The sequence below is a fragment of the Prorops nasuta genome, unplaced genomic scaffold (assembly GCF_024137725.1).
Source record: "Prorops nasuta isolate Cenicafe-Biocafe unplaced genomic scaffold, Cenicafe_Pnas_1.2 PNAS00002, whole genome shotgun sequence".
In the NCBI taxonomy this organism is placed as follows: Eukaryota; Metazoa; Arthropoda; class Insecta; order Hymenoptera; family Bethylidae; genus Prorops; species Prorops nasuta.
In genome coordinates, this window is record NW_027116799.1 from 6,794,511 (window position 1) to 6,820,774 (window position 26,264).

General features: G+C 40.4%; 1 protein-coding gene across 2 annotated transcripts in view; it reads left to right on the forward strand.

Annotated features, from left to right (window-relative positions):
- The first annotated feature begins 526 nt into the window (after positions 1-526).
- The window catches only part of LOC136775453 (lachesin-like), an 85,961-nt gene continuing 60,223 nt past the window's right edge, over positions 527-26,264 (forward strand). Inside the window, exons 1-2 of one of the 2 annotated variants that reach the window (XM_066730238.1) lie at positions 527-1,033; positions 1,101-1,370. The gene's annotated coding sequence lies outside the window, so the exon portion shown is untranslated. The remainder of the gene's footprint in view (positions 1,034-1,100; positions 1,371-26,264) is intronic. The other variant, XM_066730247.1, reaches the window with a different exon arrangement.

Below are 26,264 nucleotides of genomic sequence, written 5' to 3' on the forward strand. Positions count from 1 at the left end.
TGCCCTTTCAGCCCCTATTCCGATTCACAACCCCCAGAACAATGATTTTGTCAATGGAAGAACTTATAAAATAGCAGAATAATATTACACATCTAGTGTTTTAAGGTTGACTTTTCATACCAGATATATAAACTAAGTGATGCTTAAGTCCATAAGGGGTAGTGACGAGGGGTGTGAATGGTGGAGGTAATCCATTTAATCCAGCACCGGCCGGGGGTTGTTAGGAGGGGCTCGGGGTGCGTCTATCAATTATCAGGGGCCAATTTCCGTCGTCGGCGGTCAGCAAACCGGATGCTACGCGACACCTGCCGACTTAAGATGCGTTTGGTTCCCTTCCAACCCCTTCTAGGAATCGCATATCCCCCAAGAATAAAGCGAGAGAGCGAGGAGGGTTGGGGTTGGCTCGCACGTGGAGGCGGAGCGAAGTCGCGCGTCGTGTCCTGCTCGGGGGTGGCCAACCCTCTCGGTAAGGGGTGGGGAGCCACCAACTATTCAGTTCTCGACCGATCACCGTGGAAGGCATCACGCTCCTCCACGCCGTACAATTTCAACTTGCCACGTGACTCGCGCGACAACATGAAATATTACCTCTCATTTAACTTCCCCCACTCCATCCCACTCTCACTCAAATCCATCAACAGTATTCGCTAAAATTACAAAGAAATCGCAAATTTTTCCTAAGGATTGACATCATGAAATTTTATACAAATTTTTTGTAACTTTCTTCGAGTGATTTTGGAAAATTCTAATTGAGTGTTCTTGTCATTTCGCGTTATCAATTTTTTGTTTATTGCGGATTTCATACGCGTAAAGGAATTACCTGACTTTTTGGAGATTTCCAAGAATTTTTTATCATTTACTGACTTACGATTAACCGAGGGTAATAATCATTTTTAGAGAGTTTGAAGGAAAAAATATATTGAAAGTTAAAATTGATCGACTGTTTTATCGAATCATTGTTTCATCAGTGAACAGCTCCATAAATAATTTATCAGAATTTTCACGTGGGTCGATCCTATTATTAAACATAATTGTAAGAATCATTCATTATTCTCTTTTAATTTTACTCATACCATTATCCATATTTTTTCGAATTACAGTGAGGCTGGGAGTCTTTCTCGAACACAGATAATCCCTCGTGATAAAATAAACGATTAAAATTAATATTTTCTATTTTCGGTAGAAGAAAAGATAAACTGAGTGTTTGTACGGCAATGGTTTGAGCACGTGTATGTATTGTGAGGTGCTCGGCTTTTTTTATTTTATGTGCAACTTGTGTGAAGATATTTAATTCGCCAATGATTCTACCATGATGAATATCTGGAGAGGATTCCATGTGTAAGGATTATCCAAGGGTGCTTTTCCACTAGGTAAACAAAAATTGTATACGTCCTAGCGTAACCAACCTGTGAGTCTCAAAATAAATAAAAACTTATTTTTAATATTAAAATAGGCAGTAAAAATGGTAAAATTCTTAATAAAAAGCAGAGTGGTTGTAAAAAAAAGGAGATGAATTGGAGCAATAATGAAAATGTTTTTGGGGCAATTAGTTTGGCGTTATTGTTGCTCTGCCTTTACCGGTCTACTAATATATTAACGCCGCAATGCTTTTTTCTTTCGGCCAGCTCCGCTTTTACAAGCGGAACTGCATTTGTCACGGTGCTCCAATTTCCCGATTTTTCTTTTGCAAGGGAATAAAAGAGTGGGAGATGTAGAAAGGGAGAACAAGACTGAGAGAGACAGAATGCAGCGAGCATTAACGAATACAGTGGCAAGCCATTATTTTCGGTTTTCCCTTACTATGAATTCATTGTCCGTACACGCGACCTCCGATATTCTATCGAACAGAACAAATGTGCAATCAGTGATTTGATATCGATTGTTTACCTCCTCGTTAATTAGCCACATGACCAGGAATACACCGTTCAGCTGCTAAACTCTACAACTAACTTTTTCCTAATTAAAATGAATTCCTCTTTTGCCATTTGTTCCTTTCAAATGTCGAAAAAACAGTCTTCTATTTCAGGTATATGTATAAGTAGTATATTTAAGTTACATTATTATTTTGTTCCTTTTCCATTATTTCTTTATCAAGAGACCTGCGACTCGAGAATATCTAGTGGTGCATTCCTAGCTGATCCAATAAACACATTACATTATATTCTCACAAATAATTCTGCAATACACTTATACTCTGAAAAGTAAGAAAATAGAATTAGAAGCTCGAGAAATATTCAGTTGCTTAAATCGTACTTACCAGAGTTTCATAGAACGAGATTAACATTAATTAACTTACTCAACTTAAGATTGCACAAGTGTTTTACTCGTAACGTGGAAAGTTTCGACCAGACTAAAGTTTTACTGAATGAATTAATCGGTCAGCAGAGATCGTGCTGGCGATGGATCTTCGTTCTATAAAAAAAGACGAATTAAGAACAAGTAAAATATAGATTCTTCCGATAACTCTAGTGGACCTGAAATAAATCGATTAAGGATCGATAGTCCTTATCCTTTTAATCCTGTAACGAGAAACTTTCAGCTCATCAAATCTATATTCTTTCTTTGTAAAATTAATGTTATATTCTTTAAAATTTCCATAGAACCTAAATACTCGTAATTCCTATATTTCAGTCGAATAATTTACAAAATCAATTAATTGATTAGAACTGATTAACGCGAACCGCAAATATCGTTAAGCGATTCGCGTGGGAATCTTGCGTGGGGTAGAGTCGAGTGGTGGGGGTATAGATATAAATAATTTAGTAGGTATACATTTGCTCTCCATTTATTCGGATAAAATTCTATTCGAAGCACGAAGCACACAATGTAGCCGGGGCGCCGATATTTTAAGCATAGATAAGGAGCGTACTGTGCGAGAGACCGTAGACGGAAATATCATCGAGTTCTCCACTAGTGAAAGGAAAGCCGCATGCCGGAATGCAATCTGAGTAATTAATCGTGGTAAAACGCGTCTCGTCCCTACGCTCTATTAATTAGTACGCGCGATACTCGGAAACTTTGTGGCTAAAGCTCCATTCCAAAAGTCTCCGCGTTTATTTATCACGTACTTTAAAAGCTCTGATAATTCTCCAGCTATTTGCACCGCTAGCTTGCTCGCCATTTTTCAAGCTTTGTCCTTTTCTCCGTGCTTCAATCGCGTCGACCTTTTTTATTTGCATTTCCGGTGAAACTCTTTAAGAAAAGACTGCGGAGGAAAGAGGATGAATTCAGAAATCCTAACATGAAGCGAGTATTGGACAAAAGGAACAATCGTAGAAAAAGTTGAAACGAAATTCTGGAGGGGTGGATCGTTTTAAACTACCAGCCTCTCTTCACATTTCTGATTTCAGTTAGCCGCTTGCTTGTTTCCTTTTTCCGTTTCGAAGGAGCTTTATAGTCTCCCGCAGAATGCTATGCATCACGAAATGCAGGACGTGCAGGGAAAAGAATATCTTTTAGATAAATAGGACGAGATAAGATGGAGCTAGGAGATAATACTTCAGTCCCCTAGAAATATTCGATTATTTTCGTAATCTCTCGAAAAATGTATAAGAAATTTATTTTTAATTAGAGCAGTTTTATTGATACTTTTCCTTCACCCTATTTATATTTTATGTGTGATAAATATGTATATGTATATGTATAGTTACTGGTTTTTTATTTTAAAGTAGATATTTTGCGTCGTGGTAGCTGAAACGAGGCTTATCGCCACTTTTTTTATCCTATTTCGGCTAAAATAGCGCTATGCAGCAGTAAAATACAACGTTGCGGATATAAGGGAGATAGAAATAAATAGCGGATATGTAATACTGGCTTTTTATACTACTGTGTGAATCCCAAGGGCAATAGATTCCTATTTAAGTCTCGCAGAACCACCCTGTGGCTTACATTCTCGCGTTTCGACACGATTTGTTAGGCAGGATTTGGTATATCGTTGTCTTGAAAAGCAACTTTATTATTCGTAATGGAGAAGAAATAAGGAAAAATACTCTCTATGAATACAATTTATAAAATTTTCAACCGTTTTGCTTTGACACTAACTATTTTTGAATATTCTTTTATTATTTAGATAACAATGATCTACACAAAAATTACCTAACATATAGAGAGTAAAACAATTCTAATTAAAAAAAGGAATAAAATCAAAATTTTAGTCAAGTATTTTTAATCCTAGTAATAAACCATAGAGTTGTGCTTTAATAATAAAATAGATGAAATCAAGCAGAATGTAAGTTGAGAATAGAGAAATCACAAGTACGATCGTATTTCATGAATTTATAAACAACCTAACCGTACGTGTTAATGTGATACTGACGTTTCTTTCATATCCTTTTGATTTTATTTCAAAGAAAGATTTTTTCATTGTTTGAAGGATAATTACTCGTTTAACGATATTATTCGTCAAAAGATTTTACCTATTTTTTTTGTCCACTGCAAAGGATAGCCATAAAGCAATAATCGACAGTAAACAATGGCGTTTTACGCCATTGTATTAAAAAAAAGAAGAGCTAGGCATGTCATCTATTGAATCGAAGGGAGGACACATTAAAGTGATTTATGTTACCTCTCCTGCAGCTTACATTGTTCTTTCTTTATCCGTATAAATACCTCTACGCACACCACTGCGAGATCCGGGTCAGATATTTTAGCCCAGCAGATATCGTTGGATCTCTATCGAGATTTTGATTTATACACCCCTTGGCAAATGTAAAAATTCGGAAATTCCAGCGTGTCGATGCCGTGTCCCGTAATATAGAACGTTTAATTTACTTTCGTGTCATGACTACAAAATGGCCTGACGCAACAACTGCGGCTTTATTCTAAGCCAGACGTAGCAATAAATGATTCATGACTCGTGATGTAAAAGTGTTATTTTGCAAATTTTAACTATGGCAATAAAATTAATTTATTGTCAGAGCTTTTATTATTAGTTGTAAAACTTGTTTACGTCTATAGAGAAAGATGCCATAATTACAGCAAACGTTAAAACTAGATCTTCGAATGTAGCTGAAATTTCCATGAAAAATTATTTCGGAACTTTTAATTTACTTCCGCGTGTCATGACTGCAAAACGGTCTGACACAACGCAGCTATATGGCTTTATTCTAAGCTCTGTGTAATGATAAATAATTCATGACTCGTGATGTAAAAGGTTATTTTAATTTTTTTATAACAGTGGGAATAAAATTAATTTATAATCCGAGCTTTATTATTGTGCCTGTAACACTTGTTCACATTTGTAGCAAAAAGTGTCATAACTGTTACGGAAAGTAGAATTATATCTTCGAGTCCAGATGAAATTTCCATGAAGAATCATTTCGGACAGCTGACAGAATTGTTTTATTCCGATGCGTCGTCATATAGCAAGGCGCTTGTATATTTTCCATCCGTGAACTTGGAAAGTTCCCTTATTCGATTTCCCCTTCCCCTACTGGTCCCACAAACCACCCCCTCTTCGCCACGGTATAAGCTCATTTATACATTCGAATATTTCCCGAATGAAAATGTCTCGCTCTCGGGAAAACTTAATAAGAGAAAAAGTTTTAATTTTTTCAAAACTAATGGCTCAATCTCGTCCGAAGGAAAGTTTGTCACGTCGCTAGCAAATTACATTCGACGTTTGATCATTCGACCATTCGCTACTATCATCTTTCATTCCGTATATAAAAAGGAACAAACATTCGTTATTCCACGTTCTCCTTTCTCACATTTGCCTTTCGAAATTTCGCCTCTTTTCTTCACTCCCTTCCCGTTGCTTTAATTTCGCAATTTTCCACTTATTTTCTCTCCGTGTCAAACTTTACTCGAATTCATCGAAGGAAAGTTTCGTACGGAATTTCAGCTGGAAATTTTTGCCGTATAATCATTTTCCCTTACTGCGCTATCGGAATTCTCGGACTGAGATAACTCGAACGAGCGGCTAACAAGATTAAGCAGGCAGTGGCGTTAACGACGCGGCTAAATAAAGAACGGGATTCAAGATAATTATGCATTTTCAAGATAATTACCAAGCGCGTGCGAGCGACATTGGTAAAATAGTTTGTCAGGCACTATCAAGGCTCTTTGGACTCAACGGAATTATTTTCACCCCATTATTCTTTATCTCGTATAATTGATAGCTAAAAATAGCTCTGGCTCATTTAAGCTTGATACAAGAAATGATCGATGGTCGGGAAAACAGTGTCTGTAATAAGAGCATATTAATTACGATGGAAAATTTGGGAGAAACGAGCAAAAAGGCTTATAATTGCGTAAAATGATTAATCTCGGGTGACACTCGTCTAACGAAGTGGTCCATGTTTGTGAATTACCTGTAATTATGGGGGATGAATTTGGTCGATGGATAAAGAGCCAGGGAAATTCTTTGGTCGGGGTGCAGCAGTCCGCTTCTGACGAAATCACGCGATAATCAATTTATTCCAGCGAGATGCCGCAATGGAGAAGAGTGGACGGACGGACGGTGGGACGTACAGCTCGTGTTAACGATCCACCGATCAATTAGGGTTCGCGTGCGAATGCTAACGCCAGAGCTACGTCTCCCGAGAAGAGCACTTTCCGTGTGCGAACGCCTTCGTAATACCCGTGCCACGTCAGACAGTAAAGAAGAAGCCTGCGCTGCACTCACCCCTACAACCCTTGCTTCGAGTTACGAGAGGATCGCGTGCTAAACGATTTCCCTATATATCCACGTCTCTATATATACGTACATGGTTAAACGCGTATATGTGTGCGCCTATCTAAAATCTCGAATCCACCCTGAAACACCGCCTAACCACCCTCATTAACCTCGGACCTGCCCAAACGACCAATTTCCACGAAAACTTGTTGTTTCTTTGCAGATTTTATGCAATCGTTACCGGTACTAATTGCTGTTATGTTATGTATATACGTGAACGAGAGAATGTGTGCATCGAGATAAATGGACGAGTGTGGATGTAGATATAGAAATAAAGTTTTATTTAGAATAAGGAATGGAATTGCAAATTCAGCAGTTTTCCTCTTGTGAAAATTTGTAGATTTTGTCTTATGGTTATTGGTACTAATTGGTATTGTGTTATATAAATGAGCCAAAGTGTGAGTGGAGATAAACAGACGAAGCTTATAAATATAAATGAATTCTTACCTGGAAGGAGTTTGGGACTGCAATGTTGCAAACTCGGTAATTATTCTCCAATGAAAATTGGCAGGTTTTGTGCAATCGTTATCGGTACTAATTGGTATTGTACTGTATCGATGAGAGAGAGCACGGCAGTCGAGATGAATAAACGTGCGTAGATATATATATATATATATAAAGCCTTAGTTATAAGAGGAGAGGGGGTTGCAGACTCAGCATTTTCCCTCTTATGAAAATATATAGGAGACGACAAAAAGAGCGGAGGGGCATCCGTGGAACTTTCGGAGAAGCTTCCTGCACCTTCCTCGGTATTATGGAACGGCTGGAGTAGTTCGACAAGGTCGAAGTAGGGCGGAATCGTGGCATTTTAGAAAACTTGGCCGAGTTGCTTGGAGAACAATAAAAGCGAGCTTCCTCTATCTAGCAATGGCGGAGAAACGGGAGTCGTGCGTCAATTTTTGCGCAGAGTTCCGCTGCAATTTTCTCGGAATGTCTTTCGATCCTGGACTGTCACGAGACACACGTATCGCGTACTGCGTGTGTGAGAGAATATTACAATTCGCCACTGTACATGCGAGGGAGCGAGAATTCTCCAACATTATACAGCAATAATGTCCTATTCCGTTCTCTCCAATAATACGTTTACTCTTCGCGCGAAAAAGAGTTTTTCCCATGTCAGCTTTATTATAAATCACACTACTTTTCAGCTCCCTCTGCTTCGAGATTGCTTCGTATCAATTTTTTGGGAATGTCGTTTAGATTCTCTCGTGTGATAGCAGGGATCGTTGGCGCGTTAGGAAAGAAAGGAGCAGGAGATTCGAAGCATTGGCCAACAGCCGTTTCAGCAGAAGAACGTCTCTATAATTGCAAAAAGTCCGGCTGGCCAGTAGGGAGGTATTACTTTGCTTATGAGTGCCAGATGTTGCCCTTACTCGTAACTTTTCCGTCGGTTATATTCCCCAGTGTTGCTTGCTACTGTTATTCCCCCGTTAGATTTCCAGGTGACCCCCCCCCCTCCCCTACTTTATACCAAACAACTCGCGTAAGCTCCCAAACCATCCAGTGCATTTGCGCCCATTTCTCATGCTTAGCTGGCTCTCGCCAAGCTTTTTTAAATTCATGAGAAGCAAAAGTTCAATCTTTTAACCCATTAGTCCTTTAACCAACCAAATTATCCCTTCCTCTTGCAATCTTTAACCGTGTAATCAATTCCACTCCCTCGTCTGCACTCAACAAGTTTTTTCTACTTTACATTTCATTTTTTCTAATCTCCAAAATTTGCCCACCGATTTATCTCACTTTCACGAGAGAAAGAGAGAGAGAGAGAGAGAGAGAGAGAGAGAGAGAGGAAGAGAGCAAAGTTTATTTTTGGTCAGTTGACTCGTTTACGGGAACTTTGCCTTTAATTCCGATCGTCAAAGTCAAGCTGGGAATCCATCGGGCCATTAGCGCGACTTCCGGGATTCCCCGTAGAAGGTCCCAGGGCGAAGCTCCAATGGGATAAGTCTAATTAGAAGTGCCAGGAAAGTTTCAGTCGGAAAATTCGAAGGCAAAGCGGCGGCCAATTATTGTTCTTCTGCCACGGATTTAATTGAAGCTATGCTATATATATATATATATATATAGCTTTTTTATAAGGATCCTGCGGCTGTTTGTCTTGATTCTACTCGGTGTCGAATTCTTCGGAAAAAATTCAACATGTTTTTTATATCACGAGGCTTCTTCTGTAAATCGAAGCAAAACGCTGACTTCGAGGGATGTAAGTGCAAGGGATGGGTGCATGTAATAAATGAAGCTGCGCCAGACTTGATTCGAGAATCATGTAGCGTTGATAGAAAATCTTTAAAGGGTCTCATCCCTTCTTTGATCGGTAACGCTTTCCAGGATTATGCACACGCATGCACGAAGCATCCATCAGGTGGGTGTGATAAATTGGCACGTGACCTACCGTGATAAATGACAACGAAAAATTGAATCCGATCGATATAGCGCGCGGCTCAAAACTTTTTACGGAAACTTGTTTAACTTTACGAATTTCCAGGATTCTCGAGCTGGGGATCGCTTGGCTATACGGAAACTGAATTTTCAGTAGAAAAATCAATAATTTCCGGTACCGGATCTTCAAGATAGTTTGAGTTGGGCAGAAGAAGAGGCGGATGTTTGGACGGGTGATAGCATGATGGAAGTGGTGTGTGAGTGTCGTGTATATATATATATATATATATATAGCATGGTGACATGTGGTTGGGTCGAAAAAATTACGTAAATTAGTGTCAATTGCGGTGGAGGAGGAGGAGGGGGTGGGTGAGGGTGGTTCCTCGTGGCTGTGAGAGATGACATGGGCGGACTGCAGAATCGTGGAGGCTTTTCGAGGTTCGAAGGGATGAGGAAGGTGCAGGGGGTTAGTGGGACTGCGCGTGATTGATGAGGCAGTGATAGCGACGGGTCTGCACTCGACACCTCGCTACTGCCACCAAACAATGCATATTCATCGGACGTATAAATAATGCCTGTTTAATACATAAATATACATTAGTGCCGGACCCTTCGCAACTACTCATCCTTCTACGGCCTACGAAACTGGCACGGGATGCACCCAACCGTACACCACATCTACAAATTCCAACTATAAGCATTATCAAATTTTACCATTATGATTATTACACTTGAAATGTTACTAGGACATTATTATAAAACCAATTTTTCATCCCCTCGTGCTTACATACCGAAGATTACCCGCGCCAATTGTTTTTACATGGAAGGGTGGGAAAGGGGCTTGATCTCAACGCATTTGCACGTGAGAATTGGCTATCCAGAGAAATTAGCAGGGAGTACAGTCAGCCCCAACCACATCTACAAATTCCAATTAAGCGTTACTACATTTTACACATTATGATTATTTCACTGGTAATAATGTTATTATTATTCAACCAATTTTTAGCATCCTTGCACTTACATATCGAAGAATATTTACTCGCACCAGTTGTTTTTACAGGGAAGGGTGGGAAAGGGGCTCGAAACACGACGCATTTGCACGTGAGAATCGGCTATCGCAGAAATGCAGCAAATGGCAAACGAAGCTAATCTCCAAAGCAGCCTTTCGACATTCAGGCAGCTGTTCCGATTCGGTAACTAACGCCCGATGCGATTACACCAAGCGCTGTTAATGTAACAGTAGCAATTCGGCGTGAAATTACTACTGTATTGTGGTTACCAGATTAAATGTGTTTCAATATTACGACTGATGCTTCCACAAGCCACCGTAATGCAGCTTAGAACAATTTTTTGTTTTATTTTTCTTTTTTATTTCATCTGAATTATCCACGGTTATCGCAACGCTTTTTGCCGAACGATCGAGAATAGTTTTTCGGTATCTACCGCGGCAATTCATGCTAATTCGCTGAGTTTTTCCCCCCGTGGATCCGCATGTTGTCACCACGCTATACGCGCAGTCACGCCATTGAATTCGCGATATCCAAACCGCTTTCGAATTGTGTTATCGCTAAGGGGTGGTGGGGCTTAAAAGGGGAGTGCCACGTAGGTCAGCGTGACAATTCGCGAGAGAAGGGGTTGGCTATCGCTGATATTCAGAACGTTAATCGGACGAATCAATCAGGTCCAACGCCGCAAAATCGTTCGTTCGATGAATATATATCGTCCAATGCCAACATTTCACCCCCCCCCCCCCCCCAATCAGTAAATCAATGAACTTACGAAACCATAATTTACAGACGTCCGACATTTCATTGACTTATACTACTTGGTAAATATTTAATAATTCCCGATTCTAATTTCAAGGGAATTTCGTATTTTCTCTCGACTGCGACTATTTGTCGGAGCAAATTATCAAACGTTACCTAATATCCTCTTGTTCACGCTACGGTGATTTCAGTTGAAAACAGCAAACGATTCGCCGCGCTCGCGTTAAAATCATCCTCTCCTGGAACTGCGAATCTCATCGTTTTCATCGCCAATAAAAATCCGGTTCTACCCCGTTGATTTCCGGTATCGCTTTCCCATAGAATTCACAATTTTTCAAGCACCGATTTAAGCAGTCATTATCGAGCATACGGATAGGAATTGCATCGATCGTTTTTAAAATTTTAAATCGTACCGAATTGTTCGTAGTAGCTGTAATTTTCATTGGATTGTCCGGGTGAAGCACGTTTCGTACATTTTAAGCGATTCTCGAGAAGCGATCGAACGGTTAAAAGTTGGACGATTACTTGGGGGAAGTTTAAAATGTGCGTAGAAAATTCTCATACGTGGGGGTGGATCGCGAGGGGGTGCAGAGTTGCGAATAGAAAGGATATCGGTAATGACCAATTGAATCTGGCCAATTTCACGCTAGGATTCGTTTATCGTGAAAACTAATGAATACCTGCGAAAAGGGGTCCAGTTAGGAACAATTTTTCAAGCTTCGGTCGGTAAAATCGTCGCGGATAAAACGCTGGGTCATCGGCGGGGTGGAGGGGGTAGAACACGTTTTCAGTGCCCCCTGTGAAATGGCCGTGAGGAAAATTACGAGCGATTTGACGACAGACGAATTTGACGATGTGACAACGATCGACCATATCGCCGATCTCTGCTCGTTTTTCCGGATAACTTTTATCCTATTCCGAACAAACCTTTCAATACTACTCATTGCTAAAACAAATATCAACTATGCCTAATCCTCTTCCAGTGATATATACATATATATATATATATATATATATGAACGAGCTGCAGCTATCGATCCAGCTAGGATCCCAATCCGCGATGATGGAATTGCCAGGGATATACACGTACGTAAACGACGTTTATTTATACAAACCATAAATTGCTGGCAGTTTGTTCAAATAAATCCAGTATATTGTAGAGAATAAAAATGGTAGATTTGCATGCGAGCTTCGAGAGCTCCAGAACGTATTTGGATTTATTTGGTCTGTCTTGTCGTGGGATATATTCTTGTCTGACCAAATTCGGTTTATTCTCCTCGCACTCTGCTATGGGTACAATAATATAAAGAATAAATGATATTCAGATATTGTGGCTGATAAAATATTATATACGTAAATTGTAGCGGGGCCCAGATGACTATATTGTAGAGTTTTGCGGAAACGGATACGGTTGATCCGATCGATTAATTCTCTGGGATATCACTGGAAGCCGCAAAATCTCGGTGCGAGATACAATTCCGAGAACTATAGGATCTATTTTTAGTGCATTCGTCGTTAAATTCGATATTTTATCATTGAAATTTTTGAATGGTTTTTGAAAATTGTAAATTTAAAACTCGAATTAAAGATAGGCTAATCTCGCTTAGTCTGCTTTGAGAGATTCGTGAGTAGAAATATTCTTTAGCCAGTAGTCTACTGTATACTATAGTCAGACATTTATATCAGTGATAGCGACTAAATCTCAATGCGAGGTACAGTTTCGAGAGATATATTTATTTTCGGTACATTCATCGTTAAAGTTGATATTTTATGGTTAAAATATTGGGATGTTTTTTGATAATTATAAATTTATCAAGGCTCGAATTGCAGATAGATTAATTTCACCTGGTCTATTTTGAGAGTTTCGTGAGAAGAAATATTTTATTGCCAGTAGTCTACTCTATACTATAGTCAGACATTCATATCAGTGCAAGCGAGAAAATCTCGATGTGCCAGATAAAGATTCGACAGATATATTTCTTTCGAGTGGAATCATCGTTAAATTTGATATTATATATGGTTGAAATTTTGGGATGCTTTCTGAAAATTATAAACTTAGGGTTCGAATTGAAGATAGGTTAATCTCACTTGGTCTATTTTGAGAGTTTCGTGACAAGAAGCATTCATTCGCGAGTTTGCTGGTGTGTACTATAATCGGGCGTTCCGTAACCCAATTTATAGGTTTAAAGGTTTTCGGGGCGCGGCTTTGTCTCGTCTCACGTGATGTTTCGCGGCCACCGAAGTGGAGGAGTCGACGTCAGATCCGCCGGATACACCAATCCGCCGGCAGGCCAACATCAATTTGACCGATGGATTCTCCGGCGCAACGAAATGTTGCCTAGCGCAATTCTGCCTGCACGCTAGCTTAGCGAAAAGGGCTGTACCTTCTATATATATGTACCAAAGCTGGTATTTTCCTCGTAAAGCACACCAACACGATGCATGGACGACGGGTCACGATGAATGGACGAGCTTTCACTGTGACGATATAAACGAGAGATTAGATCCCCTGCATAGGCGCCGGAACCGTAGGAGCAATGGGTGCTGGGGTCCCTACAAACATTTATTATTAGTGCTGGGAGCACCTATAAGTAATTAAAATAATCAAAATTAAAACTATAATTTTAAACAATATATTTTCCGCTTTACGTTGCAGCTGTGGCACTAATATTTATTATTATTATGTATAAACATTTAGCTATATTAGCCCAGTATTATTATTCCCATAGAAAATTTCTTATTAACGCCGAGCACCTATATATAAGTCGCTAAAACTACTCAAAATTAAATATATCATCCCAAATAATAAACTTGCCGTTCCACGCCGCAGCTGGGACTCTAATTTGTAATATTATTATTTTTAAACACATACCTATACTAACCCATCACATTTTGCCCCCAGAGTTCCGGCGCTTATGATACCCCTTTACACCGCGAGGGTCCCAAATCCGTAAAATATTACACCCCTCCCTCCAGCTATTAAACAAGTTCGGCATGTTTCCGGAGAATTGATACGTTTGCAGTCTCATAATTGCAGATTTCCTCTAACAACAAATTAACCGGTTTGCAGAACTTCGGACGGATGATCATTTGCAGCAGAGATACGATTAATCAAACGCATTGCGCCGGTGTTCCCGCATACTAGTCTCCCGCACCGTTATAACGCATTGGAAGCGGCGGAATTATGCGGATTTACGGCGGGTTAGGTCAACTTTAAATTGCGTAATCTTGCAGCATCATTAAAATTCGCTCGACGCGGACGGGGCAAGAATTCATTTCGGCCAAATAGCACAGCAGGGAGTGCGTCACTGTAAAATGGCACACGTTACTGTGTAGAATGAATGGCCAAGGATTTCATTGGTCCTGCAGTCTTCTCTCTCTCACTTGAGTGCGAGCATATTGCGTACCACAGTATATACATATATATTATAAAGTAGAATCACTCAATGTCAAGAAACAACTCTCAAGCAGTCGCGTATATCGGTTATCGCTGTGCACATCCGATGTTTCTTCAGCTGTCGATGCAAATTCATCAACTAGTTCCGCAACGCCAACTAATTTCCAACCGAAATTACTAAGCTTCCCATTTGTCCAGTCATGAAACACTTCAAAGTTTGATTACGAGCTTTGCCGTGCCCGCATACGATTAATTTTACCCCCTGAATCTTTCTGCAAGCGTTAGGTTCTCGTGACTCTCATTCCGCTGAGAACTTTTCATAGCAGAGAACGTTTCGTGGAATCAGATATGAACGAGGGCTATCCCAGTTCTGGGTATAGCACTGTCATCCCCTACCGATGGAGCAGTTATCAAATTATTAAGTGAATATTCACGTTAGCTGTGGTGCTACGGTTGCATTAGTTCTGCCAGTGGAGTTGCCTGAAATGTTCGTAGCAACAACAGGAAACGAGAAACTCAGTGCAGAGTGGATGGTTAGGGGTGAGTGGGTAGATCGACTATGGGATCGAAGCTGCAGTCGATCGTGTCAACAGGAAACGTGGGGCCAAAGTCGTTGGGTTTACACGTGGCTTCATCGATGATACTCAAGTTTGGATGGGTATGAGAGGGAGAGATGGATGGGTAGAACAAATATAGAGGGGGTGGGTGGGGGATGACGAAGAGTCGTAAAAACGAGAGGGATGAAAGGTGAGGCGGTGGTTGATATTATGTGCTATAGGGTTGTAAGATGCATGTAAGGTATACGATGGACTTGGAGGGGTTTGGTAAAAAACAAATCTCCATCTACCCCCACCCCCAACCCCGTCCAACCACCTAACTCGGCAGTTTCAGATATTGCTGAACCCAACAAAACCATCGGGAAGTAGCTGGCGGGTCTATGGGACATTTTAAATAAGAGAGTTTCCGGCGGAAGTGGCCGAGGCATCGTAGAAATACTACATTCAATTATTCGTCGAGGACCTTCTCTCCTGAAGTATGAAGATTAAACGCGCAGCGTGCGTGCCAGGAGCCTTTATTGTTCCAGATAACAATAGTCCCTGCGTACAGATGCCCCGCGCTCGTAAAAAAACCCCTGGGACGACCCGTTCAAATTTTTTCTCGTTACGATCTTCACCCCCTCCCCCCTCTACTATTTTGTTTGTTTTCTTTCTTTTTCCCATCGTCTCTGCTTCTTTTTATTGACGTGGTCAAATGTTTGCTGCACTGTCTATACAGTTATGGCTTCCATACAACATCCTCTTTTTTCACCCTTATGAATCTCACCCCCGGAACGAGACAAGTACACGTGGGTTTACAGGAGGACTCTCGTAACGATATGGCACATGAACGAAACGAGCCCTCGCTACACGTTATTTTCGTGATCGAAAGATTTCCCCCTCTTCGCTCGGAAACGTTGTGTTCCGAACTCGTGTCGAGCCTCCCAGTGCGTTGCAAATTGGATTTTTAGCAACGCGTGACTAAGGTGGAAATTCAATCGACGTGTTCTAGCCAGGTAATTCCCAGTGGAATCGGGTAGTAGCGCGTGATTGCATTTCGGAGACGGACGCGAAGCATCGAATTATACGATGGTGTTTCGCACAGGGGCTTGTGAAACGTTGAGGGATGAATAGGGGATGGGAGAAACCTCGAAGGTTTCGGAGATCAAAGTTTAGCGGACCCAAGAGATCGCAACCCGGTTATTTCTCACCCCCTCCCCCTCCCCACTCTCCATTCAAGCTCCAGTGTTCCACACTTCTATTTATTTTACTCGTTCTTCAGTGGCTCTCATTAAAAGCCTTCCGAGAGTCATCTAGCAGGGGTGTAAATGTCAAACGAAACGACTTTGACCACGAGAATGCGGCTTAAGGATCGATTGCTGCTTTTTGGTAAGAATCCTGTGCTTTTGAGGAGAGGAGAAAATAAATACTGAAAATAAGCAGTTATCTGTTACCTCTCAGACCGATGCTTCTCATCAGTCTTCGATGGCTAAATTCCTGCAGCTTTGCATGTTGAAGAGTGTTGAAGTTTTCCACGCTGTACGCCTTTGGTTCTAACAATTGTCTGAAATTGGTCACTGAACAAATAGGCACGCTTTAATTTGCCAAGAGGGAACTTTGTCGTTTCATTGCTGGTGTTGGGTCAGCTGTGGATTTCTAGAATCTTGTGGTTTTTTTGTACCTTTCATGTGGAGTAGAATGGAGAGGGTCCTATTTTTTTCTCGTAAGCTATTTGTCTTTACATTCTTCTTATTACAAGGTTCCTGTCTCTTTTCACAGTCATCATTTAACCAGTTTCGACCCTCCCCACCCTCACCCTGCACGATCTTCCTATTACTCCAGCTATGTAAATGAATTTCGTATAATTATACAGGGGGGACGAAGCCAAGGCACAGTTATGTATATGTATATACATATATACACACTATACATACAGTTACGTAAGGGGTGGCATTCCCTCGGGAACCAAGGGGATTGGTCTACGTCGCTATAGTCAAAGACTGGCCGAGAATTCAGTGCTCGGCACTTGGGCAAGTCTGCACTCTCGTTTCTTCTCGCCTCCTTCAATTTCCTCCCCCACCCCCCTTTCCAACCCCCTCCCCGACAAAGTCTTTGTTTCTCCAGCGAATTCTCATTCCCAATTCCTTTTGCCACTGTTATCGTGGCGATTACACGAATCCTCTCCGATCTCTGGGCCCACGTTCCCCTCACAGACACATCAACGACGTGCTGATATCAGCGTCCGCCATTTTCTCGAGATTTCAACGCCATTCGTGCAGCACTTTTTAGATCCTTCCGGCAGAAAATCGTTTTAATCGCTATTCCCATCTGCGAGGAACGTTTCCTCAATTTAGTTAACTAAATCTTCTACAGAATTTCGTATTTTCCACTTTTAGGTTTTATCAGCTGGGCCCGGATGGCTATACTCATCCCCCCTTTCTCTGGGGTTATTTTATGGAGTAAGTCTGGGGAAATATTGCCTTCAACGCTTTGCTACTAGATGCAAAGGGCAGGAACGTATTTCGAGACGGGATAACTCGTAAACTATGCGGATATTAGCTTCTGACTTTCATTGCTCGATATGTCAGAAGTTGTGCGTTTTTCTTTCCTCCCCTACCCCCTCCCCAACCTCTCTATCCCGTCATCCCTCGACTTACCCCTTTTCATCCACCATTACTCCGCGAGGGGGTCCCAGTCTTCCACTCTAATAGGTTCAACGTGCTTGAATTTTCCTCGTCAATGTTAGTTAAGATTAAGTAGAAGTAGAACAAACTTGGGCGCGGAGCACGAAACTATGCGTAAGCGCTCATATTAAAGGGAGCTTTCTCGCTTTCTGCAATTACAATGTAAATTGCAAGCGTACGGATTTCGTCACATTCTCCCTATCATTTGCATTCTTCGTGGGAAGTTCTATCGAAAATCATCTGAAACCATTATCACCATCAGCTTGAAAGCTCGAAACACGAGAGAGGATTATATATATATATTTTGTAGGTATTATTTTACGATTGTACTACTTGAAACAAAACTTTTTTCTATATTTCTTTGTAAGCTTACGACGTATATTATCTTACGATTTAATTTAGCGATTGTGTGTATAAATTAATAAAAGTATCTTAGCTTTGAAGTTTACTACAAGCAAAGTTTTCCATCTTTCGATGAACTCCTGCCGTAATGAGGAGTTTAACTCCGCGTGAAATGAAAATTTACAGATTATTTTTCATCAATTTTTCTGAACTATAATAATCGTAAAACTTTGCAATGATATTTGTTAGTGTTATTTGAAGGTATTTACCGATGATATTTTTGAATTATATTTTACGACACTTATTACAAGCTTGGGTTTCCATTTTGGTGGAATAATCCGGATTATACGAGTTCGTAATCTTTGCTATGTAATACGAGGTAGTTTGAATATAGTGAAACATCGAAATTCCTTGCAGGTGGGCAAAGGATTTGGCTGGGGGACAAAAGGCAGACACCCAGCAATTCGCAATTCTCAAAAGGGGGTTTTGCGTATTTTTATTAAAAAATATTTACCAGGATTAGCAGCGCTGTGGCAAAAGCCTTGCTTTCATTATTCGCGGCTCAAAGTGTGCGAAAACCGCCATTTTGCTTCCTGTGGATTTCCTCGCGATTCTAAACCACGCATGGTCACGTGTTTGCATAACCTTTTTAACATGGCTGAATGAGAAATTCTTCTTTAATTAACACATTGAAAAACTTTTTGTTTTCCTCTCCGTTTTTTTACGTCCCAGTAATTCGTTCCACAGTGATATCGGGCTTGAGAGATTCATTTATCCATAAAAGGAAATTAGGCTAGATTTACGCCCTTTGTAGAGAGAGAGATGAATTTGAAATATTAATTTTTCCGAAAAAACAAAAAAAAACCAAATCCAACTAGAATTACGCGCTGTATAGAGAAAGGTGAATATTTTTCACAGAACAATGATTAAAGTTTACCGTCGAGCCGATATTTCGTTATCAGCATCCGTAACGTAGGTTCCGGTTACAGCTGGGTGAAAAAAAGCTTTTTTTGATGCGATAACGTTCCGCATATCGGGATAAACGTCGCGAAAAACAGCAGCCAGTAAACAGGAATCAAAGGATGTAGGATGGAAGAACGAGGGGGATGAAGCCAGGATAGAAATGAAAAGGGGGCGAGAGCGAGATGAAAGCAAAGGGGTTAGTGTGTCTAGGTGGCCTTTTACCAGAACTGATCTCGCTCCAGACACATTGGAATGGCGTAACTCACGTCAGCCTTTAGCGAATAGCAATTTCCTGAATCGAGCTCGCTGATTCTACGCTGCTGTTGGTATTTTCCAGAGGAATTCATTAAAAAGACCAAATAACTATCCGTACGAATAACACGGCCCTTTCATCCCTAATCCAAATCTAAGTCAACGTGATTCGGGAAGACTGTCGCTTCGTCAAACTTCCAATTAAATTCTTATCCAGACAATTATGATATGCAAGTATATATTAATATATATTTTTTTTTTAGATGGAAATTTAAGGATCGCGTTACCGAATAAAGAAACTCCGAATCTTTCCAGGAAGGAAAGATTGGAATTGGCAAAGTCAGCGTATATTTCGGATAATTCGTAGACGAATCTCGCGACCGGGTAATAGCGCGTGGCATATTTTTTCCTTTTTTTTTGCACGGGTTTTCCGAGATGTGTCTAGGTGTAATGCGAAGCCCCAGCATTTCCGGTCTAATATATGCGCTCGTCTCTTCGCTCCAGCGACCTTTTTCGTCTTCGGAAGGAAGGGACGTCGGGCTGGATAAGGAAAAAGAGGTGGCAGAGTGCAAGGGAGGCTGTGCAAATTTGTTGAATAAAAGTAGAAAAAGAGGGAGATGAAGAGAACGCACAGCGAAAAGAGAAGAAAATTTGAAAGACATTAAGAGAGGTTGGGATTGGGAAAAGAGGCAGAGAGAGAGAGAGAAAGAGAGGGATATTGAATTGGGGTAAAGGAGAAGAGAGAAGTCTAGCAGAGAGTGTAAAGAGGATAGCCCATCTCATACGCGTTCAGGGGACAAATTATTTCCCCATTTTATGGCCTGCTAAAATATAAATCAAGTTCTAAATTAAATTCCTCACCCCGCGAGTGCCAGTGCGAGCTATAACGAGCATTTTATAACGTGAACGTGTATGTGTGTGTGCGTTCGTGTGCGTAAAGAGGGACTACCACTCTGCAGTGGAAGGGAGAGAGAGGGAAAAAGTGAAAGAGAGGAGAGAGCGAGTTAGAAAGGGGGGGGGTGGAGGGGGGATTTCAAAATAGTATACGTCACGATGCACACGACTCATGCTTGATATCTTTTCGTCAGTTTTTCATAATCCCTTTTACAAGTGAAATAAAATATCCGGCAAAAAATTTCAATTTCGCTCGTCAAATAATAAAATGAGAGCCGATGGATTGTTTTGCGATGGTAGAATATATACGGCGAGCGACTATAGGGAAAGGTTTTAATAAGCAGCTTCGATGTTAAATTAACCGTAGCCAACCGCCTTGGTGTAATCGAGAGATTTTCGATGAGGAATAAAGTTCTGCTATTCCTCGATTTTCCAAACCAATGGCTGCATTCGCATAACCTTATACGTATTATAATGATACACTCAGCAGACACGAGCATGCCAGAAATACTCGCGAACGAACGAAATACGAGTTAATTTCTGGCAGTTTAGTAACGAGGTCCAGAAACTGTTTATTAGCGATTTAGAATTTAATTATAACTGAATGCAACTCTGCACGCGCGATATAATACGAAATATTGTTTATACCATGCAAAATCCTAAGATTTATGTTTACATCGTTAAACAGTTCTAATCAGTCCAGTAAAATATTTGTATAATTGCGATTACCTACATTTTCAATCGTTTTCCAATGGTAGAAAATCTGCAAGAGTTCTCGATGAGGTAGTAGGTGGCAGTGATTTATGGGGATGCAAACTCTGCTGGGGTGAGTTTTGGGAGCAATGGGGTGGGGGTGAAAAAGGACGAAGATGGAAACAATATCTCGCTGACGACATAATTAAAGGCAAGTGAAAGCCACGAGAACGAGTGAAATTTGCTGAAGACAACGATGTGGCTACAGTGCTGCACGAAGGGGAGGGGTGGATGTGAAGAGAGGGGGTGGGGGAGTCAAAGATATTTACGGGCCCGAGCACCGTAGCAGCTCAGGATCAGCGTGGCAAAGACAAGGAGAGAGCAGTGAGATCTCACCCCCCCCCCCCCTCCTCCCTTCTCTCTCTGTGCTTGTGCCAACCTAAACTGAGGGATTCATTAAGGTTGGATGGAGGTGTTAATATAGTGAACACTGCAGTCGGGAGTCCCACGCGCACACTTTGCTACTCGTAAGACAGGGATACGAGCTACTAGGGGAGAAAAGGAGGGAATTCAGGGGGTGAAAGAGGCTGAAGCTCAGTATAAAGGGACACGCCGAAGTAAGCGTCGGGATCCACGTAGAAGAGACTATGAAGCTAAATTACGCGAGTTTCCACGCTCTGGCAAGACGAAACTATTAGCCAAGATTTAGGTGCTTTCTCAGCTTCTTACATTTTGTATCTCTTTGCTTCCTCCGACTTTCAACTTTCTCTCCTCCCTCTACTCCTTTACACTCCATAACCCGACCCCCACTAACCCTCTCCCCCCTCCACCCACCCCTAAACTCGTTCCCCATTTATTACTTCCCATTATTCTCACTCGTTCTATTACCTATTTTCGTCTGACTCAATTTTTACTTATACTACTTTTTAATCTCTTCGTCTCCCATCGAGCTTTAATGGTCCCATCTTTTTTCTCTTTTGATGCACTATTCGGTTTCCTGTATACCTACCCTAATCCTTCGCCTTTTATCCTTTGCGCCAAAATAATAGTCTCGTTTCCAGCGAGTCTATCGACTTCCAATCGCTGTAGCAAGTATAAGCTTTATACATAGAGCAAGTAACAAGCATGCGCTATCTTTCATTTTTACCCATTAATGCTGGGATAATGGTCGTCGCACTCTCCGCTATGCATTGCGCAATCCATAATAAACAATCCTCTTGAAATTGAACAAAATTTCACGCTCTAGCTCCCCCACGAAAATATTCACGAAGCTTTTTGCTCCATCCATTGCCGATAAAGGTAAATTCAATTAATTAATTAGAAACTTCTGCAGGAGAGCGGTAGCAACAGCGTTGGTATTATAAATATTATTGCAAGCTTCGTTCAAATTTTCAACGTAGAGCAGTGTAGCCTTCCAATAAAACAGACGTAGTTGGATCGGTTAGTGGGGGAGTTGAAAAATCTATGGAGCTTTTGCGGTGGAGGAAGTCAGTAGAAAAGGGGAAGAATAGTCAGACGGAGGGAAGAGCCGATAATGATTAGCGGGCTTGTTACGAGAGGCATGAAAATTAAAGCGAGCATTGCGATTTCTCATTCGAGTCTCTTTTCCATTTTTCTCCGCACAATTGGAAGCCGATGACACGACAGGAACAAGATGGGGTGGAGCATCCAGCCTGTTCGACAAGGGTGAAAGTCACTGAAGCGTGTCAGATACACGTCTGAGTCTTGCTTCGTGGCATTCCCTTTAACTTGTATCTTGCACTAGCCAAATAATTAATTGAATAACGTTTTATCGTCCATTTTCCATAGTCTTTAAGATTTATGAGCTTCCTGAAAGAAACAGTTGAACTACGAGTTTATGAATTTATCGTACGGTTGTTAAGCAGGGCTATGTTCAATTACCAAGCGAAATGGTAAAACCAGTGTAATCGAGGCTCTATGGAAATTCATTCCCCTGTGATTTCTCTAATGCCATCGTAAAATATTGCAGGCAGATTCCCACGTGAGAGTTTCCTTGTGTCATAAAATTGTGAGAGCTCGATAAAATTTTCATACGACAAACGCTGTTTATTCTCCCCTTTCGGAGAATAACGAAAACTGAATGAGATATAAGAAATCCGATAAAATCGCAAATCGAGCGAGACGATCTGGGAGCAAATAACTCGCAGCTTTTCCGAAAACTTGGCGAATCTTCTGCCCTGGAATATAGAGCTGTGAATTTTTCTGAACGAGAATAGCCAATTCTCGTGTCTGCAACTTCTACTATCTGTAAAACTGGCCGTTTTTTCTGTAGGGGAAAATTGTGCGAATAAAAATTTATTTTCCCATTTTCTCCTTTTGGATGAATTTTAAATGAGTTCTACATACTGAAAAGCTGTCAGATGTTTTTAGATCCTCTTCCTGTATTAAGGTTGAATGTAACGCGAAACTTTTGTGCGACAAGTTTTCAATTTTTCACAATATAGTGAAATATTTTAATCAGCATTAGCAAAAAATGACAAAAAAAGGACGGAAGTAGCTTTCGGAAATAAGCTGAATCCGACGAGACTGTAATTTATCATGTACGTACTTTAACAACTGAATTTACTGGTCGGCCATTAAATTTTGACCAGTCGAACGGATATTGGAAGACTTAAATTTTATTACAACAGTTTTTTTTACTCAAATTAGCATTCGCATTTCGGTGCTTCGGTAAATCCTTTTGATTTATTCATAAAAAACGTCTACTTAAAATAAATGCCGGATATGAGAGATTAAAAGATTATTTCACTTATATATCCAGTATTATTATTTGACTTCCATATAACTAAAATTCCAATTGAAATTATTATTCCGAGAGAAACGCAATACTCACGACAATTGTTTGTGGAGCAAATAGTAGATTTGCATTGACTAGAAATGTTTTTCCTAGATCTCGATTTTGTCGTTGGTGTGATTGCATACATGACAAAGTTAAACATTAAGGATAGCTTTGAACTCACTGAAGGCACTCACATCCTAATCAAGGAAAGACGAGCTTCTGTACACAGTAGCACTGTGTTTGCATATGCATGTCGAGAATTCCAGTTGCTTTTAGTCTAATCGATGCTAATCCGACCCTCTCCGACTAAAAACAAAATCGCAACACAAAATGGCTCTCTTAGCTCGATCGATTCTGCGAAATTTCAAGATTCCAAGTAGTATAGCCTCGTGATAAATCAGACCAGATCAAAGTTACTCACACATCAATTGCAAGTGCAAATCTATCATTAACAAATATCTCGAGTAACTATTTATTTAGGTTCGCATTGGGATTTCGTCACACACACACACACACACTTCTAATTTAACGCAATTTCATACAGAGATGAAGAATGCGAGTTATGGTTAAGTGTTCAAGGAAACCAGATAATGTGTGAGAAGCACGGAACGAACCCTTAGACACAGACATCGTATAAGGGTGTAGTGTGTCACCGACGTGCAACAAGTTGCCTTCTACCCCTGTCCACCCCTCCAGCCGTCGCGGTCGAAGTCTGGCAGCCCTCTGAAGCCAAGCCAGCTCGTATTAAATCATTTTTAAACGTCCTCACGACCGCAGTCTGACTTTTATTCGACCGATACAACTCAGACCTTCGATCGTAATGAATCTCTTTCAGCCCCAGGATTTTACTCTAAAGGAAATCCACTCTTTGCTTTTTTTCTCCTTCAAATTTCAAACCTTCTCGAGCTAGGCAGTTTCTACTGTCTCCCACAATAATCCTAAAATTTATCCTTGGTATGGTCGAACCGTTCTAACAATAAACTCACTCGAATAATTTAATATTTATAATGTTTCAATAAACCGATATAGAACGAACGACAGGATTTCCTCGCTGATGAAATGACAATGAAATTTGTTGAACTAATTTCCTCGTGGGGTTAGCGTGTTTTTTGTATAGTTTCTCTTAGCGACCGATAGTGAATGGAAATCGTTTGGATTAAATCTGAATAGTACTGATGAGAGAGTAGAGGGTATCCTAAAATTACTTTGTATCGTTAATCAATTACAGGAAGCTTTGGCATTTGACCGATTCGTGATGGTGCGTCCGGGCTCGATCAGTAACGCAGACGGAACAATGTGGAGAATTCGAGAGAATTCAAGAGGGTCAGTCTCTCTCTCTCTCTCTTTAATCGCTCCACACCAGTCGCTGAGTATCTTTGCTATAATCGCGTGTACCCCAGCCTACAATCTACACAACGTTAGCTTTAATAATGGCCCAGCTTACTGTCCAATAGTCCGTTGCCTCGTTCACCCACCATCTATTTCCGGTATTAATTTTTACCCCCCTCCAGGATTTACCTTGATAACAAATGTCTCGAAATTTATTATGTACCTGCGTGTGACGACTAAGGAAAAATAAACAAAAAACAAGCATATTACCTGCTTACGTGACCCATTAAACTTCGCTTGTTACATTCCGTAGTAAAATGACACTTTGACAAAACAAATGTAGCGTGGTTAGCACACGCGAAATACTCGCACGACTCCTCTCTCCATTTATTTTATTTTATTTCATACCAAGTTCGCGTTTGCCTACTAAAAACTTTGTAATAAATAAAAACAAGCGCAAAGTTTCAATGTAATGAAATAAAGAAAATAGTGTTTTTTTATAATGGAATATTTAGTATATTTTATTGCAATGGGTGGAAAAAATGGTGCAGCAATTATATCGTTCAGTGAAATGTAAAAAAAAAGGAAAACGTTGCTGTTTGAACAAATTCTACTAGGAAAACATTGGATTTTTATAGACATGCAAGCAAAGGATGCTCTTCATCTTTTCGCGTAGTTCGTTTTGAGAAGGCTTTATTACCTCGGTTATTTCAGACAAGAGTCAAGTAACATTTCATGGCAACGCGACGGTCGTAATAAAAATAAGAAAAATGAACCCTTCGCGAGCCGATTACTCTGCTATTGCTGATCGTTAACCAGTAAAAAAAACTTTCCTCTTTGACACATTAAAAAGTGCAATTTTTGTAGCATTAAATTATTTCTAGTCTATAAATTAAATCCTTCGTTGATGAGGTGCCTGGGTGGTTTATATACAATGTTAGTCGATTTAATATAGAAATTTTATGTGTCGCTCATACTTGGCTCAAGATTTGGAAGAGATTAAGGGTTTTTTCTAAGATTTTGCAAACAAATTTAGGATATTTCGTGCAATCGCTTACGGTGTGGGGTTAATATCAGTGCCGGTCTAAACCCTGGCTATATCCCCTTGTACACAAGCTATAGTTTGATCGCTACCCTTTGAATTTCGTGACGTTATGGAATGCGACTGTGTTTGCATGGTGGATCGTGAGAGTGGCCCACTTGTGATAGTAATTTATTGCCGAACACAACGGCGCTTGACCACTTCTTTCCACCACTTCTTAAGCCAAATTTTATTACATATGAAAGAATGAAATATGAATATTGGAAAACGTTGTTAAGTCCATCACAATTATTTCCCATCAATTGATCCTAAATCCAGATATTTTCTATATATAATAAAGTAGCTAGGAATTAATATTTTTTCATAATAACATTTTATTATGCTTTGCAAATTTTTATGATTATAACTGGAAAGTTGTGAAAGTCGGTGAGTACAAAAGGACATATGCAATGACACTTTTTTATTCATTCAGTCAACCGGCTTATCCTGGAAATTCCTGCTGTTGCCATTTTCA